The sequence below is a fragment of the Epinephelus fuscoguttatus genome, linkage group LG17 (genome assembly GCF_011397635.1).
Source record: "Epinephelus fuscoguttatus linkage group LG17, E.fuscoguttatus.final_Chr_v1".
Lineage (NCBI taxonomy): Eukaryota > Metazoa > Chordata > Actinopteri > Perciformes > Serranidae > Epinephelus > Epinephelus fuscoguttatus.
This window is the reverse complement of record NC_064768.1, coordinates 8,670,867-8,688,122: the sequence shown is the minus strand read 5'-3', so window position 1 is coordinate 8,688,122 and position 17,256 is coordinate 8,670,867. Positions and strand designations below refer to the sequence as shown.

The window sequence follows — 17,256 nt, the reverse complement described above, 5'->3', positions numbered from 1 at the left end:
AAGGGGGGTATTAAAGGTGGAAGGTGGATTATTGCGTACAATGTTTCTGTAGGTTTTTAGCCTAATATCTTACTCAGAAAGCTGCTCTGTCACTTTTTAATGTTAATATTGTCTAGTAAGCATGCCCCTGACCTCAGGTTTTGGGTCAACCTCTGCATCGCATGACGTACACCTGGTGAAAGATCTTGTAGTGTGAGACCCCATGTCTCCAGTCAGTTGTGTCGTGTGAAAACCATAACAACTTCAAGAATCCCGACCTAAAGACAGTACAGTGAATAGTACAGCAATCTGATGAGTTGGAGAGTTGCAAAGTGTAAACCTAGCCCAAACGAACCATGTACCTGCCAGCAGTGCAGTCAAGATCAGCCTGGATACGTATCCACTTAAATTATGGCTAAATACTTGCTATCTTCCTATGTTTGTACTTTTTAAATAGAAAACACATTTTATTTCTATTGATATTTACTGGAAATTACATAATATGGCCAGCAGAAAGTAGGTTGTCATGAGTGGTGGTCATTTACCAGAAACATTGAGCTCCCTGGTGATCTCCCTCCAGCCAGCTGCCACCTTGTTTTGGCCTCTGTAGTGGAAAAAGCAGGTATCTTATTGATAATTCCTCGCTGCATTTTCATGAATCATTCCTACCACGTTGATCGTGACACGTTTAAACCGAGCAAGCAAAAACAAACAGGACATCAAACAAAGGTTCAGCTCAGGCCAGTCCTGCTATGTGCCATATAACACCCTGACCTTACATCCTTTAAGTAAGAGTTTCTCTGTTACCCAGCATAATAGGTGGAGGAGGCGTTAACACTTACGAACATTTTAATGGTAAAGGTCTAAAACACTGACCCTGGAACAAAACTGCAAAAGAATAGAAAAATAATCACAAGAGAAGAGCTCCAGAGAAATACAGGAGACATCAATGAAAGACATTTGGATGTGGAGATAGAGGATGCAGAGAATGTCGCTGCTTTCCTTTTCACATCTGAGTGAAGCAAGCGCTTCAGTGGTGAGATTTCCCTGTGCGTGAAGCTGAAGATAAGCGGAGTTACAGCGAGATTACAGGAGCGCAGGAAGCAGATTACAGGTGCAGTGACAGCGTGGCAGACATTAAGCTGGATTACAGGAAGGTCTGAAACCTGAACACAGAGACAGACGCAGACACAGCAGGGGGAGCAGAGTCGGCTCCTCTGTTCTCCTCCTGACATCCCTCCTTTCATTTTACCTCCCCACCATTCTTTCTGTTATCTGTTTCTTCTTCTCTCTGCACAACACTTTCCTCCCTCTGCCATCTTGCTCTATCTCTCCTGTCTCAGTCCCTTTTTGTCTTTCCTTCTCCATCTCTGTCTTCCTCGTCCGTTTTGTCTTTACCACCAGCTAATTTTCTTTCTCCATCCTGGTCTTTCAGCCTCACTCAAATATTCTAAGGAGTCTTCAGAAAGTCTTGAAACATTCTAATGTTTGTTGTTAAATGAGCATAACAGGTTCATGCTAATATTTTCAGTTATTTGCTAGAAACACCTTATTTTCCTCAGAATGTCTGTGCTGGAACACCTTTGTTCACCCTTTGTCTGAAACACCCTGTTTTAGCTCCTTAAGTCCCCCCTCACGAAAAAAATCCAGTCTGCTCTGATTGGTTAGCATTTCCAGGTCTTCTGTATCTTGGTATCTCTGCACCATCCTTGCAGACAGGGAATGACTGCAACATAGTGGCACTTTCTACTGTGAAAAATCACCAATAAACAGCTCAAAACACAACCAGATATTTTCCAGCAGAAATATGATCCAAAACCGGTAGAGCTTGTAGCTTCATTTAGCAGTGCACTTGCTGCCGGGGAATAACTGTGTATAGAGGCAGTTTCCCCTGTGAAAATTCACTGTTTTGGCATAAAGGGACATTGTGTAGCATTTTCAGCTGTTTAATGGCAAAAAACGATGTCTGCATTCATAAATATGTCATCATTGGTGTACTATTACCTCCACCAATAATCTGACTTATTCTTGTGAAAGGAGAATTTCGGATTTGTTTGTACATTGGGCGAGTAAGTCGTTTGGGGGGGTTCCATAACGTTCCGCCATCTTGAAAACATCTGCCAGCAAGGGACATATAGCAGTACAAGGGAATAGCCAGACCTTCGGCATTTTCATTGAGAGCCAGGCCAAGAGAGAGGAGCAAGAGGTGCTTCGCTACTACCCCGACACTACTGCAGCATAACAAAGTCCCACTCTTTGAGCATAATTCAGGATCATGCATATGCAGCGAGGGTCAACATCAAGGTAGCCTTTCCCAAGTGGAAAGAGCTGCTGAGGGAGAAAGGTAATGCAATCACAGGCCAGCGCTGTTGTCAGCGGCACAGTAATCCAAGGAGAGGGATGAGGTGTGTGAGGTTGAGCCACTTGTCAGTTGTCAAAAGACAAGACGTGATTGGTTCGTTTCGATTTACACCTGCCCCAACAGTCCTACGTTGTAAACACAGCCAGCATGGTGAGGAGGGGGTTTGTCAACTCGCGTCACATGTGTCTGTGTAGGAGCCTGAATGAATACTTCATGAAGTATCGGATGACATGGTTTCATCAATGTTATCATAGTCTGAGTGGGTGGAAGTTCACTGCAAAGATCAGCCTCTCATTGGGCGGAACAAGCCACCTGCTGAAGTCCCACCCTACCACCTCTGGTTGCAGTTTTCAACACATCCTTTACTAACTTTTGCGGTGTTTGATCTTGCGGGGATGTAGCCATTTTTCTGCCATGGTTCGCGTCCTGTAGGCGATATTTTTGTGGGCGTGTTACACCAAAACCTGTTTCCCGCAGCAATATTTTTGCAAGCGCACCGTTGCTGTGGCACCGCCAAAAACGAATGTGATTGGTTGAAAGAAATACAAGCAGCCGGGGCGTTTTTTTTCTCCAATAATGAAGCAAGAGTCGGCCCAGCCAGACCTTTCTTTTCTTGAGAAAGGTCTGGTGAGCGAGACTAATGTTATCATAGCTTTTTGGTACACAGTGGCTACCGCGTTTGCAATACGCTTTTCAAACAGTGAGGCACTAGAGTGCGCTATCCATTTTAATGCAATATGCGATTTCAACGTTAGATGGGAGAAAGTCCTACACACTGTGGCTTTAAAGTACCCTGTTTTGGTAGCACAATCATGGCTGCAATGTCTCACTAACAACATCACCATTTGTCGTTTTGGAACAGTGGGCCACAGTAGTTGCAGCTTGGCAGCCATCTTGCCTAAATGTCACACCACCCTCAGATGAAAAGGTTCAGCTCATATATGTATTCAGAACTGCATCACTTTAGAAATGTTGATATGTTACGTATGAAACTAATGGATGTAACATATCCGTGGTTTGCAGGAATGTACAATGCCAACATTTTGGTGACTCGACTGATCAGTTTTTTTTTTTTACATCATTATGTGTTGCTGAATTAGCATGATGTGTATGGAGCCATCAAATAATAAGATTCATAAGTTTAAGATTTTGTGGGGCCTATAGTCAAATGGCTGAATTGTGTAAGAATGCTAGAGGACTTTTAATTTGAAACAGGAAGTGGCTGGCATACACCCAGTCACATTTTTATTTTTCACCTCGACTTTCGCTACAGATCTGGCCCTGGTGTTGTGGTCCAGCCCAAATATGTATGTGAATACGAATGAAAAACACTACAGTACAGTAAAATGAAGAACAGTGTTTGTGCAGGTTTGCTGAAAGCTTGCAGATACAGACAAAACTAAACAGTACTACCGGTGCTTAGCTTCTGATGATGACGACAGACGCAGTAGTCGAAACTGTCAAGGTATGACAAAACAACACTCAAGCCTGCAATAACAACCATATCAAGCTAAGTGTAAAAAGTAGGTTATATAAATTTGTTTGGACTAGCACTACTTGTGATTGTGGGGGTAGTGTAGCTTAGGAGAAAACTAAGACATTTTTAAAGAGGCGCAACTGAAAAAAATCATTTTATGATTAAAAGAATTCTCCGTCCAAATGACCTCCTCCGCCATCGTATCATTTGTTGTTGTCTGAAACTTTTGACTCTTCTCTTTGGCTGTATCTATGTTGACACAAAGGATGCATAGAGGTATGAGGGCAGTGACGTTGAGAAAGTGGAGTATGAATGAACATTAATGCAACCTTCCCCTGTTTAGCTCTTGCCGGGGATGTAGGCATCTCTGTGTGACTAATGGTGGCCACACAGCCATTGGTCACTATCAGAGCCAAGCTCCACCAATAGCGATAGTTTGTAAAATGTCCTATCAGTGCTGATTACTAGAAAGGAAAATTTTGTACATTTTTTAAAATTGATTTAAGGCTTGTGTCATACAGACACAGCTGTCTCTCAAACAAACCGCAGAGGTGATCCTGTCTTTCATCCATCCATCCAAAACTGCCATTTCAACTGCAGCTGGCTAGATAGGTAGCTTGCTAACAGAGTGCTCCAAAGATGACTTTCTTCTGTAGGCCAACACGGAAGTTATTGCTGCCCTGGTTCCCTTATCAAAAAGCCGATGGGATTTTCCATTGCATTCTGGATTACTGCAGAAAATAATCTCTGTGGCATAGAAATGTTTGTTAGTTACAAGTTTTGTCAACAAATATACACAACTAATATGGTTTTTGAAGTCTAAACGCAATCACCAGACATGAAAAGCTAACATTAGGCTATAAATAAACTACACTAGAGTTACATGACTTAATGCTGCCACCATAGCACAGCTGTAAAGCTGTGTTTGGCGTGATGTCACTTGTTAGCAACCGTGTCAAAGTGTCAAAGGTCACAAGTGGGGTGGGGTGGAGTTTACCTATGTATTTCATAGAACAACATGTAAAAGTGTCCAAAGCGGGGCGTCAGTAGCGTAGTGGATAGTGTCGGCGCCCCATGTACAGAGGCAATGCCTCGCTGCAGCGGTCACAGGTTCGACTCTGGCTTGCAACCCTTTGCTGCATGTCAACCCCCACTCACTCTCTCTCTCTCTCACCCCAATCTGTCCTGTCCATTAAAGGCAAAAAGCCCAAGAAAATAATCTTTTAAAAAAAAAAAAAAAGTGTCCAAAGCTTGTGTTACTACAGACCCTATTTCAGGCATCATACCATAGACCCATTCAAAAAAAGACCACTTCAAGATGAGAGAACTAGAAATGCTAACTCATGACCGGGTTTTTAGGACTCATTCCTGGTGCACTCTATTCCACCATGCTTTTGTGCTAATGTTACAGTGGTTACAGAAAATGAGCCAAACCAAAGAGTTCAGACCAAATATTAGTGACGAGAAGAGCTGAAACAGGCAACTACTGAAAGAGGCAACGTGCTGCTCTGCAGCGTTCTAAAAACCTGCCAGTTCACAGCAATGCAACTACATGAGACAGTGTATTATCTCTAAGCAACAATTCCCTGTACTTCCATTCTAATTTCCAGCTTTTCAGGCTTATTTTTTTGCTGAATATAATTTGTAGCTTCTTAAAATATGAATGAGGATAGTAATAGTGAGATACTGGCTACAGTTGCAATTGTAGTAGTGATGAAACAATGAAAAACAAGCATCAGATGGACTGTATTCATAATAAATATGCCAAGATAATACTGTAAAGCCCCAGTTAATCAGTCAATGACAATATGTGTGTGTGTGGGTGGGGCATAAGCACATACAGCAAGGAGCAGCAGCGACCCACCATCCAACACCGGCACACTGTGAGGATGGAAACAGGGGGGTCGGCAGGGACGGAGCACCTGCAGCAGCAAGTGAACATGCTGTCTGTGGTCATTTTGACTTGACCAGCAGACTTCACTACAAGCTGATTGGCTGTTGAAACAGATGACCAGCCTTACGTCCTAAAACCAGCCACTAGTGGTTTGACCTGTGGAGTTGCAGGTGACACCATTAGCCAGCTTGAGTGGAGCTCAGACCGGCCAGTTCACACCACTGCAACTTTTCTCTGCAACGTTCTAAAATGTTCATCTCGTAGTGAGTCTTTAGTTTCTAAGTTGTGCTCATATAGTGGTTGGCTAGTTAGCTATCTAGCTTGCTAATATCACTGTGCTGTAATGCCACAGTGGTTACAGAAAATGGGAAATACAGTGATAAGGGACTGTCAGCAACCACAGCTCCGTCAGCTTGTAAGCAACTATTTAATTCAAAAGATCAATGGCCAATAGAGAAACACCAACACTGACTTTATTGGTCACTCCAACCAATGGTGTAACTTTCCCGTTTTTAGGGCTGGCCTTGCCTCTGTGGTCCAACCAAAAATCAGCTAGAGACAGTTTTCACCCAGCGGGCAGAGTTAATATTAGTTAGCTAGCTGCAGTTGTCATTTCAGCCGTGAACATCAATGTCAACTGTCTAAAAATTTGAAGCCTGCTTTTAGCCACATGTGCCTGAAATCAAGGATCTGTTTCAAACATTGCTGTGAATTTCAACTAGGAAATCTGATCTCATTATCACTGTAAACCGCATAAGTGTAGTGCTAGATTTTAAAGCTTAAATTCAACACCAGTAAAGTCTACCTGCTGTAGACGAGACCTGTTAAAGTCTTCTAGCTTTAATTTAAAGAAAACAAGACAATCTGTTACCAACATCAGCAGATGTAGATGTTTGACACGGACTTTGTGAAGCAGTGAGCTTTACACTGAGCAGCATCAGTGAAAGGATACGGAAAGAGAGAGAAGGAGAGACAGAGAGACATAAGGAGGTTATGTGAATAAGATTTTGGGATATGACTTCCTGCTGGAGGAGCTCTGTTTGTGTCGCAGCCCTACGAGACTTCTCCGCGGCGGGGAGGATCAGCGGATAGACAAGGGCTCAGCTGGTCTGACCGCTGGCACAGAGCGGAGGGAGGATGGAAATACAAAGGACAGATGGAGGGATCACAGAGGATGACGGAGACAGAGGAAGACAGAGATGGAGGAAAGAGGATGGAGAGAGAGAGGTTGGAGGAGAGACAGGATGAAACAGTGGAGAGGACTAAGAGACGTGCAGAAAGCAGCGGGATATTGTGAATCTCGTCAGTGTTCTGCAGTAAGATTTGTGACATTTGCGATAAACTACTTAATCCAAATAATGGAGGATTCAGAACTATGAGGTCAGTGAGCTCAAAATATTGATTTGATACACATAAAAGTTTAACTGGGAGACTTTTCTGTGTTTAATGTGCTGTGATCAGCTGGATCATTTTTCTAAGATGTGATGTTAGAGTGATGTGTCTTCTCAGTCAGCGGCTTGCAGAGAACACATTTACCAACAGAGAAAAGTGTCAGCGTAGCTTTTACAGTATTGACATTCATTAGCTACAGCTGATATAATCTGTCCGAGATAACATTGGTCATTTTAACCCGCAACAGCCAGCTATGACTGAACAGCCCAGTCGCCAGAAAAAAACTGTTAGCATTGTACATTTTCTGCAAACCACTTATAAATTACATTTGTACATTTCATGCGCATCATATCAGCAATTCTGATGTGACGAAACATATAAATTGACTTTGTTATCATGGAGTCGAGGGGATAGTGACACCTAGGCAAGAGGCCTGCCTAACTGCAGACCGCTATTCAAGACCCACAAACAACAAAACTGATTGTTTAAAGGCAATACATCCCTGCATTTCCAGTGGCTTTTTATCCACTAAATGCTGGTGTACAGTCCTTGCCTGAGTGTCAGACTGAAGCTCCCAGAACCTTCAGTCTGACATGGCTTCCACTGAAGGCGATTTACAAGGGGGAGGGAATTTGATTTTCCCCTAACCAATCAGTAGAGATCAACGACTCACCCAGAATCTGACGTCATTAGTATCCATGCCTTGGGGTGCCGAAAACAAACGAGCATTGCCCGTTTAAAATGTCTCCGTCGTCGTGCACGCCCAGCTGCATCGCTGTTAAATCCAGTTTAGCAGCTTCCTTAATTTGGTCCTCCATTAACGCGAGTTGTGGCGAAATACCTCGATAGCATCATTAATGTGGTCTGTAGGATCTGTAGCAGTCGCCATTGTTGCTATCCTCACCGGTTACCCACCGGCGTACAGCTTGACATCAGCGTGGCGCTGATTGGCTAATCGCTAGACCCGCCCCCACCCCCGGCGTTCACTGGTCCATCCATCGTTTGGACGAGATAAATCGCAAATTCATTGCAGTATGCCAGACCAGAGATGCAAGCCTATTCAGTTGAGTGGGCGGGGTCTATGGTCTGGAACCAGGCTAGTATAGTCCCACAAAAAGTGACTGTTTTTATGCCTCCACGCCGGCATTATGTTCTTGGGTTGTCCATCAGTTCCATCCTTGTGAGCACAATATCGCAAGAACACCTCAGGGGAATTTCTTCAAATTTGGCACAAATCTCCATTTGGACTCAACAATGAACTTAATCGTCTGTGTGGTCAAAGGTCAAGGTCACTGTGACACTGTCTGCTTCATTCTTATGAATGCGATATTTCAAGAAAACTTTGAGGGAGTTTCTTCAAATTTGGCACAGACGTTCACTCAGTGAGGAACTGATTAGATTTTGGTGGTCAAAGGTCAAGGTCAGTGTGACCTTGCACATGTATCATTCTCGTAAATGCGATATCTCAAGAACACCTTTGGGGAATTTATTTAAATTTGAGACAAACATTCTACTTGGACTGAGAAATAAACTGATTAGAATTCTGTGGTTAAAGGTCAAAGGTCAAGATCAGTGTGACTTCACAAAACATGATTTTGGCCATAATGGACACATTCACATGCTAATTATGACAAAACTTCACACAAATATCTAATAGTATAAAATTGTGAAATGATGACATTTTATTTCCACCAGGTCAAAGGTCAGCTTCACTGTGACATCATAATGTTCTGCATAAAACACTTTTCTGGTCATTATTCAGTGTCATATATGTGTCAGGAACAGAAGGGGAGACATTTGGTCAGACACTGAATTGGTGACACTGATCTTGGGTGTCCACCTTGAAACTGTGCTGATCGTAAAGATCTTCTGTGCTGCCAGTGGGGAGATTTGTGTGAAGCATCCATGTTTTTAGAGACATGGATGTAAACTCTAAGAGAAACATCGCCTGTGCCTGGAGGCATACAACCGAGGGATGGTAATTCTAGTTTACTGAGACATCATTGTATTGCCAGCGGGGATTGTACCACCAAAACTTGGCATTTGAAGCCAAAATATGATCTTTTCCAAACCATAACCAAGTGTTTTTTGTGTCTAAACCTAACCACATCACACCATTGTTGAAATGTAAAGATTCAGTGACATCCGCCACGTAATAATGTACAAATGTAACATATCCGTGGTTTGCAGAAATGTACGATACCAGCATTTATCTTAGGGACTGAGCTGAAGTGAGAAGCCTGCTTAAGTTACCTAACAATGGTCTTTGCTGATAAAAAATACTTAAAGTTTCTTTAGCTTCGGGTATTCTGCCAAGTGGAAACCAAATCCAAAATGGAACCGGGTATTGGAACCTTACCCTCTTAAGCACTCAGTGACATTTAATGTCTTAAAAAACATGACTGAAATGCTTCCTGTGTAGACACAAGAACTGTCAACAAATATCTAAAGTAGGTAATTGATGCTACAGATATATATAGCATATTTAAAGCATTGATACTATCATCGCCCGTTGTCTGTAGCATTTATTGATTCTTTATCAGTTACCTTGACAAAATAGAGTGGGGGATTGAGGGATGTTGTCACCATAACATAATCCCCCAAATGGCTGTCAAAATCAAGCAAAAAATATTTAAAGTTACAACCTCAAAGATTTCACTTCTGTTTTCTTTGACCTATGGCAATAAGTGGTTATTGCAGTGTGTGTGTTGGCTGAGTGCCTACACTGTGATATGTAGCCCCATTTAGAGCACTGGTTATCCAGATATGGCAATCTTGAAAAGTCTGAATCTGGATCAGGGAGATCCCATTCAAAGTTGCTTTGAAAAACTGACACAAAGGTAAAATGGATTAGCTGGTCCTGGATAGAAAAACATGGGATTTTAAAATCTGAACCATTCTGATCCATATTACATTTTTTGAACAACTGGGCCCAGGGCAGTTGTCTTTATACACGCATGGCTCAAACTCTCCCTCTAAGTGTAAGATGGCATTCCCCAAATCTTGCATATATTGGCTTCATTTTTGTATAGTGGGAGGAAGTGGAGATGCATTGTCCATCTTTTGGCCAATTTGACAGCCCTAGTAGACACACTGTAAGATAACAGACAGACCAACAGCTGACATGTCAGACAAAGAAGTCTCTTTTCTTGTCTTCTTTTCGTCCATTCGGCTGAATGTTTTGAGCGGTGTGGTGTTCAGACTACGGCTAACCTTTCAGAAGCTTGTGAAGCCTTTGAAGTCAACCTGTTTGGTGGAGATGTGCTCTGTATCAAAGCAAAGAGACCAAGGATTTTGTCTTTCGCAGTGAAGCTAGATGCCTCCCGTCTCTCTTTCTCTCTTAACCTTTTGCTTGTGTTTACCTCCCCCGCCTGGCTCATCCCCATCAGTCTAAGATCTGCTTCTTCTTTTCAACGTTTCAGACTTCTTCACATTTCTAACAGCTTCTGTCCAAAATGTCCTGCCTGCTCCACACCGTCTCTTTCTTATCGCTCACCCCTCCTCCTCCCCCTCCTTTTTGCCTCACCCTTCCCCTCCTCTCTCTCCCTCTGGTCAGTAAACCCAGAGTAACGGAGAGGATGACAAGGTGTGAAAGGTTTCCTGAGGCCTCTGAGTGACAGCAACTGTGACACGCACACACACACGCACACACACACACACACACACACACACACACACACACACACACACAACAACAACAACATTCGCACACATTGCCACAAGCTGGCCAAACAGTCATCCAGATGGTGACTGCTCTTTGCTTCGCCTAGAGGCTGCAAACTGCTCAGCCTGACCACAAAGAATAGAGCAGAACAGAATAGAATAGCATAGATAAGAACAGAATAGAACAGAGACCAGAACAGAACAGAATAAAAGGATGCTGTACAGATAGAAAGATAATATTCTCTCAGTGACATATTTCAGATGCTGAACAAAAGTTTTCTCTAAATATTGAGAACTAATGTGAGCAACATTTTCCCAACAGCCATCAATATTTAGGAGGCGATGAAGTATGAGATATAAATAAGATATGAGATATAAATAAGAGCATATAATCACTGTGTGGTGAGAAGCTTTCTTCTGACATCAGTCAGAGCAATTCAGAAAATCTTAACACGACTCAGGTAGTGAGGATTTTGTATTTTTTTTTTTTTTAAATGAATGTTCTGAAGAGATGGTACAAAATGTTTCCAATAATAAACAAGAACATCACTACATACTTACACTTCCTTTGCAGTGATTTTCACATCTTAATGAGGCAGAAATGATTGTAATCATATCCTCTACTAGCTGCTACATGTCCCAAAACCTTCACCAGCTTCTTTTTTCAACAGTATCCATGGGGATATGTCACAGTGACACATCCCCAGAAATTACAGCACAGTATGACAAAGTATGCATAACTGAATGGGAAACACAACATACTATAAAAGTAAATAACTTGTAAATGAGTTATCGTAAAAGGCCAGATTTGGCCCGCCAACCAGTTTCTACCTCACAATGAAAATACACAGATTTACACAAGGATTTTTTTTCTTTTTTTTCTCGGCAATTTGAATGTAAGCAAGGTACCAGAGTGCATATAAATTATGAAAATTGACCCTTTGCTAAGTCCTGCCCCCAAATGCAGGCCAGTCATAATGTAGCAACAGGCCAGCTCAGTCCAGGGTCTGACAACAGACCAGCTATACTCCATTGACTCTAATGCAGTCATTTCAGATTTCCTTCATTTTCAGGCAGGTTTTGTGGATTTGGAGCTAAATGGGGTGCCTGGGGCACGTCGTTTATTAATCTTACTCGTTACCTGGAGAGGCTGGAAAAAGATACACGTTTCTTCCCTGTTCCAAAACCAAAATCAAACCCTGAAAAGTGTTGGGTTAGCTAACTAGCTACTGAGGATACAGCCTACTGAATGCATACACATGCTGCTTTTGCTTTTTAATGATTAATGACCGACCCTGCTGTACAGGAACGAGTGAAGGGAAGCAGCTGTGTGTCATCACATTGTGCGCAGATATGACTTCCCCTGGAGATTCCTGCCCAGCCGATGGCTGAGGTCTCGGCGCAGGCAGCACATGGGTGAAGCAAAACAGTAAAGTCTCCCTTTGTATTCAATGTCTTTGGACGCCATCACCAGTGATGTGGTGGTTCACTTTTACACTGTGATCTGTAGCCTATAGTTCAGCTTTAGCTTCTAACTATCTTTGTCTTTGTAACCTGTTGTTGCTGCTCAGTCAGTTTGACATCCTGGATATATCCTTCAAACACAGACTGTAGACCCTTCTGTCTGCTTCTCTCTAGAAATACTATTTAATCTTTAAAAAATATGATAATATTTCTTCAGGGAGTGCAGTTACTCACAGTGTGGGCTCCATGCTTACTCCGACAGCTTGAGGAACCATCGACCTGAGCAAAGGGTCAATTGCTAGGACAGGATCAATCAGACCTCCTGACAGTGGACCAGATTGAGCTCCAAAAGTCTTCAAATCTTAGAAACATTTCTGCATACACCTGACCTGTGGGGGCTGCTGTGACTGGATTTTCCTCTTGGCAACAGTAAAATATCTGATTTATCTGCCATATAGGCCTAGGATCAGTCAGGGGTGTTTCTAGGATTTGAGGACATTGAGGGCTTAGCACGTACCTCTGAAAGAGGGTCTAGGGGGGAATTTCTTTTTCTTTTTTTTCTTCATGAACAAGCTCTATTTTTATTCCTTTTTTATGCACTCTGACATGTCATTTACCCCTAAAAACAGATTTTTTCCCCCCAATTTACCTTTCCAGATTTATTAGGGATTTTGATGTTAAAAGTATTAGCAGCTATGAGTGCATTACAATGTAGAGAATTTTGAGGTTCATGTACTTGAGTATTTCCATTTTCTGCTACTTTATACATATTCTACTCCTCTACATCTCAGAGGGAAATATTGTACTTTTGAACTCCACTGCATTTTATTTGTCTGCTTCTGTTACTTTGAAAGCTTAGATTAAATTACCTAGCAGTATATAAAGCATTTTAAATGACCTCCACCTTTAGCAACGGCAACACTTAAGTGATGCGCTCTCTCTCTCTTGCACGCTATCACACAAAATGAGCTCCCAAAATTTGCATTTTTTCCGTCTATTTTGTATATTGTGTTATTTTCGAGGGCTTTAAGGATGTTATCCACCCCCCAAAGCTGTAAACCTAAGGGAAACACTGTCAGTGGCTTGGGTTAGAGTGCCTACAGTGCGATTAGTCAAACTGGTGGTAAGGAGAGCAAATGAATTGCATTCCCGCTAATAACAAGCATTCCAGTACGTGCGCTTGTACACACTTGTGTATTGATTCAACATGGAAGAAGACACTCTTGTAATTTGTGCTGCTGTGTAGTACCTGCGTGGATGTAGCCGCCATCAGGTCTGCGTTCAAGATATCCTCCAGGGCCGTGAACAGCACAGGGAATATCATCGGCTGGTGCGGGAGCTGTGGCTGGATGGGGAGAGGTTCCAGCGCTACTTCAGGCTGATCATATCAGTTTGACAGCTTGCTGCTTGTTTTGAAGTAGGAACGAATGTGTGGTAGGAACTACAAGTTTCCAAGGATGTTCTCTGGGTTCAACACAAGCAATGGACATCTACTTTTCGATTGGTGCCTGGTCGTTTGCAGCTCAAACGCATCATAGCTAATTTGCATAAAGTTAACCAGTCTTCAACTTTCATTTGCAGTTCATTCGCCAAATGCTGCCGCTCATCGCTTTTGCAGCTCATAACTCTTCTGGTTGCCACTATTCACTGAAAATGAATTAGACCTGACGCCTTTGCATCTCTGGCAGCTTTTGGCGTGAGCGTACAGTAACAACGCCACTGGTGTTGGTCCTTGTGCCAAGTTATTTAATGCCCTATGCGCACGGGACTAGTATTAACAGGGGATCTCATGTGATTTACAAATCATCCTCCGTTGTGTGTTTCATGGAGCACACTGGAAAAAGAAGTCTGTATTTTACTTAGATTTACTTACATTATCCCTCACTCAGTGTTGGGAACGTTACTTTAAAAAAAAAAGTAATTAGTTATAGTTACTAGTTACTTTCCCCAAAAAGTAACTGAGCTCGTGACTGAGTTACTGCACTATAAAAGTAACTAATTACCTGGAAAAGCAACTATAGTGTTACTTTTTTATAAAATACTCAAATAGGCTATGTCAAATTGCTTGGACACCCCCCCTTCATGGAACTGTAGGCTATGTAATGAAACTCAACACTGAATATGTTAAATGAATGAAACTGACACTTAATAGAATAATAATCATTATAAAACATACACTTACGTACACTAGTTAACGAGCCTCCATTAATCGCGCAATTTAAATGTGAAAAGTCTCATTGACTGACCGTCACCTGTGTGTATGCGGAGAAGGAGAGGGGCGGACGGAGCGGAGCTGTGGAAACATCCTGCAGTCCGTCATAGGCTATTAACTTATTAGACAAATATAGAGAAAGGCGAGGTTTAGAGAGCAAGCCCAAGTAAGCAACTCCACTTTAGAAACAAGCCCAAAAAGCAGCAACCCGCGACTACCAATATCTGTAAGCGACTTTACAGAAAAACAAGCCCACACAGCAACCCCGCTTGTGTGCTCGTGAATGCCCGCCCTACTCTGCCTCTGATTGGTTCATGATGAAATTTTACTCTCCCTAAGCCAATCATCATCACTTATGCTTCCCCTCACCTGCCCTCACCAAAGAAAAAAAACTTTAGAGCTCCGCTGAGAGGGGGCTTGCTTGGGTGACAGACGCGTCAGTGAACTCAAGTAAAGCCGAGTAACAGCGCATTTTATTGTGAGTAACGGTAACGGTGTTATAACGGGGCAGACAGTAACTTTTTTGATTACTTGTTACTGAAAAAAGTAGCGCCGTTAGTAATTCCTATCACTGCACATGATGCACACAGTCCTTTGCAACACTGTTAACCTCTTATTTTATTTTCTGTAGGCTATGTAACTGTAGGGTAAACAAACAGCCAGATTCTGCCACACATTGCCACATATTACTAAATTCACCATCTTAAGAGATTTTGCTCTTCTAATAGAGTTGAGTTGCTTCTTCTGTGAGAGGGTCTCCATGCTGTGTAGCAAGATGAGCCTCCTGCACTCAAACACAGCCTAAGTAATTCTCAACCAGGTACAGTAACAGGCAAAAACAAGGTGCGGAGAAAACAGGAAACCTATATATGACCCCAGAGATGATCACAGAGATGTCAGTTTGCACATTAATAATATTATGGCATGACCTCTGTGTTTGGCAAAATATAGTGGGTCAAATTTGTACCAGGTTATACTAGTCCCATAAGTATAGGGCTTTAGTTAATGAGTTAAAGTTCCAGTGTGTATTGGCAGAAATGGAATATAATATAATAAGTAGGTTTTCTTCAGTGTATGATCACCTGAAAATAAAAATCCTTGTGTTTTTGTTAGCCTAGAATGAGATATTTATATCTACACAGGGGGCGGGTCCTAGTTTATGGAGATTGCCCGGTTGCACTGCCATGTTTCTATCGGAGCCCAGAGCAGACACATTAAACACTGGCTCTAGAGAGCCAGTGGCATTTTCATGGTTTTACATTTTCACTTTAGCCACAGTAATTAGAGGCTCACCTGCAATGAGCAGGTGTAACACCGAACGCCTGAATCAGAAAAAGGTGAGCACACAATAGTATGTGTTTGGCAAGCCCCCTGTCCCCAAGACACACACAGATATCCTCCTGCATCTGCTGTTGACACTCTGGTATGTCGCAACCAATGCCAGGACGTCAACAAAACCACATGTTTAGGTTTAAGCAACAAAGGCACGTGGTTTGGTTTAGAAAACCAACATGATGGTATGGTTTTACATTCATACAGGAAGAGAACACCAGGCTCCAGGGTGAAAGTCTGGGGTTTGTTGGACCCATTCACCACCCCCGCTGCCTGCCTGACAGGGACTTTCCAACTCTTTCTATTATTTTTTTCAAACTGACCACAATGTTTCAAACTGACACCATTCAGCAGCATATTATCCGCTGCCCGCCGCCCGTCTGTGTATCATGTTGCCGCGACAGATGCCGCCTGGCTATCCAGCGGCATATCATACTGCTGTGAAAGGTGGCTTTTGCCATTGGTGTCTGATGCCAAAATCACTGACAAAGCAACATTATTTGACAATTTTGGAATGAGAACAGGCTGGTCTATTGAACCTGGACTAAATTTCTAAATTATTATAATTTATTTTAATTATGTTCCACATTGGATGATTCCACACATCACAATTTACATCTAACTGCAGTGTTCAGTTGCAGTGCAGGAAAGCCTGTGCCTGCTGAAACCCAGTATGGAGATACAAGGTTTTTACATGCACACTGTGAGTGCTTTTAGTAGCAGCTTCTCTCACATTAAGGAAGAAGCGTAGGGGGTTTTTTTTGTTTTGTTTTTTTTTAAGTTGTTGTTGCAAAATGAGACATCCATCACTTGAAAAATGTGGTTCTGCCTCTTAGAAAACGACCGCTGACACAGAAGTGATTCATGGAGGAGCGTTATTGAAGCTATTAGCCTCAGCGCACACATACACGGATGCCCAGATGAATGAATACACACACGCACAAACAAATACAAACATGCTCTGCTGCGCAGATGCTCGTACATACAAGAACACACACATACACACACACACAGGAGAATGATGGTGTGCTAATGTTACACTAAATTACATATAATTACACAGCCAAATCTAATTCTCAGTTACAGATGGAGGGAAAGCAGCACATGCCTCCAAATGGGAACAATTAGTGCAGATCTGCGACCATGTTTCATGTCACACAGAAACTTCAGTTTATTTGCATATTGAGCTTTTCCCCAAAAAACTGGTTCCAGACTGAGGAATGTCACTTCCTTTTCACACACACCAGCTTGTCATTGTGTGAGTTGAGGTAATCATGACTGTATACACATTCAGACAAGTGTAGGGACTTTTCCCGACACATTACAAATTGGAGTTTAAACAGAGCTGTTGTTATTCTGCAGTTTGTCATTTGAAAAAAAAAAAAAAAGACCTTCATTTTGCCTGAAAATGATACACTTGAAATGCTTGTTTGAATCTGGTTTCTTCTGAATGATTGCTCTTTGTAAATTATGAATCTGTT

At 42.3% G+C, this 17,256-nt stretch overlaps 1 protein-coding gene across 2 annotated transcripts in view; it reads right to left on the bottom strand.

The window, feature by feature from the left end:
• LOC125905328 (glutamate receptor ionotropic, kainate 5-like) overlaps nucleotides 1-17,256 on the bottom strand; it is a 369,618-nt gene that overhangs the window by 225,799 nt on the left and 126,563 nt on the right. Inside the window, exon 1 of one of the 2 annotated variants that reach the window (XM_049603258.1) lies at nucleotides 525-580. The exons of the other annotated variant lie outside the window; for it this stretch is intronic. The gene's annotated coding sequence lies outside the window, so the exon portion shown is untranslated. Of the gene's footprint in view, nucleotides 1-524; nucleotides 581-17,256 lie in introns of those variants that run through there. 2 annotated transcript variants of the gene reach the window in all.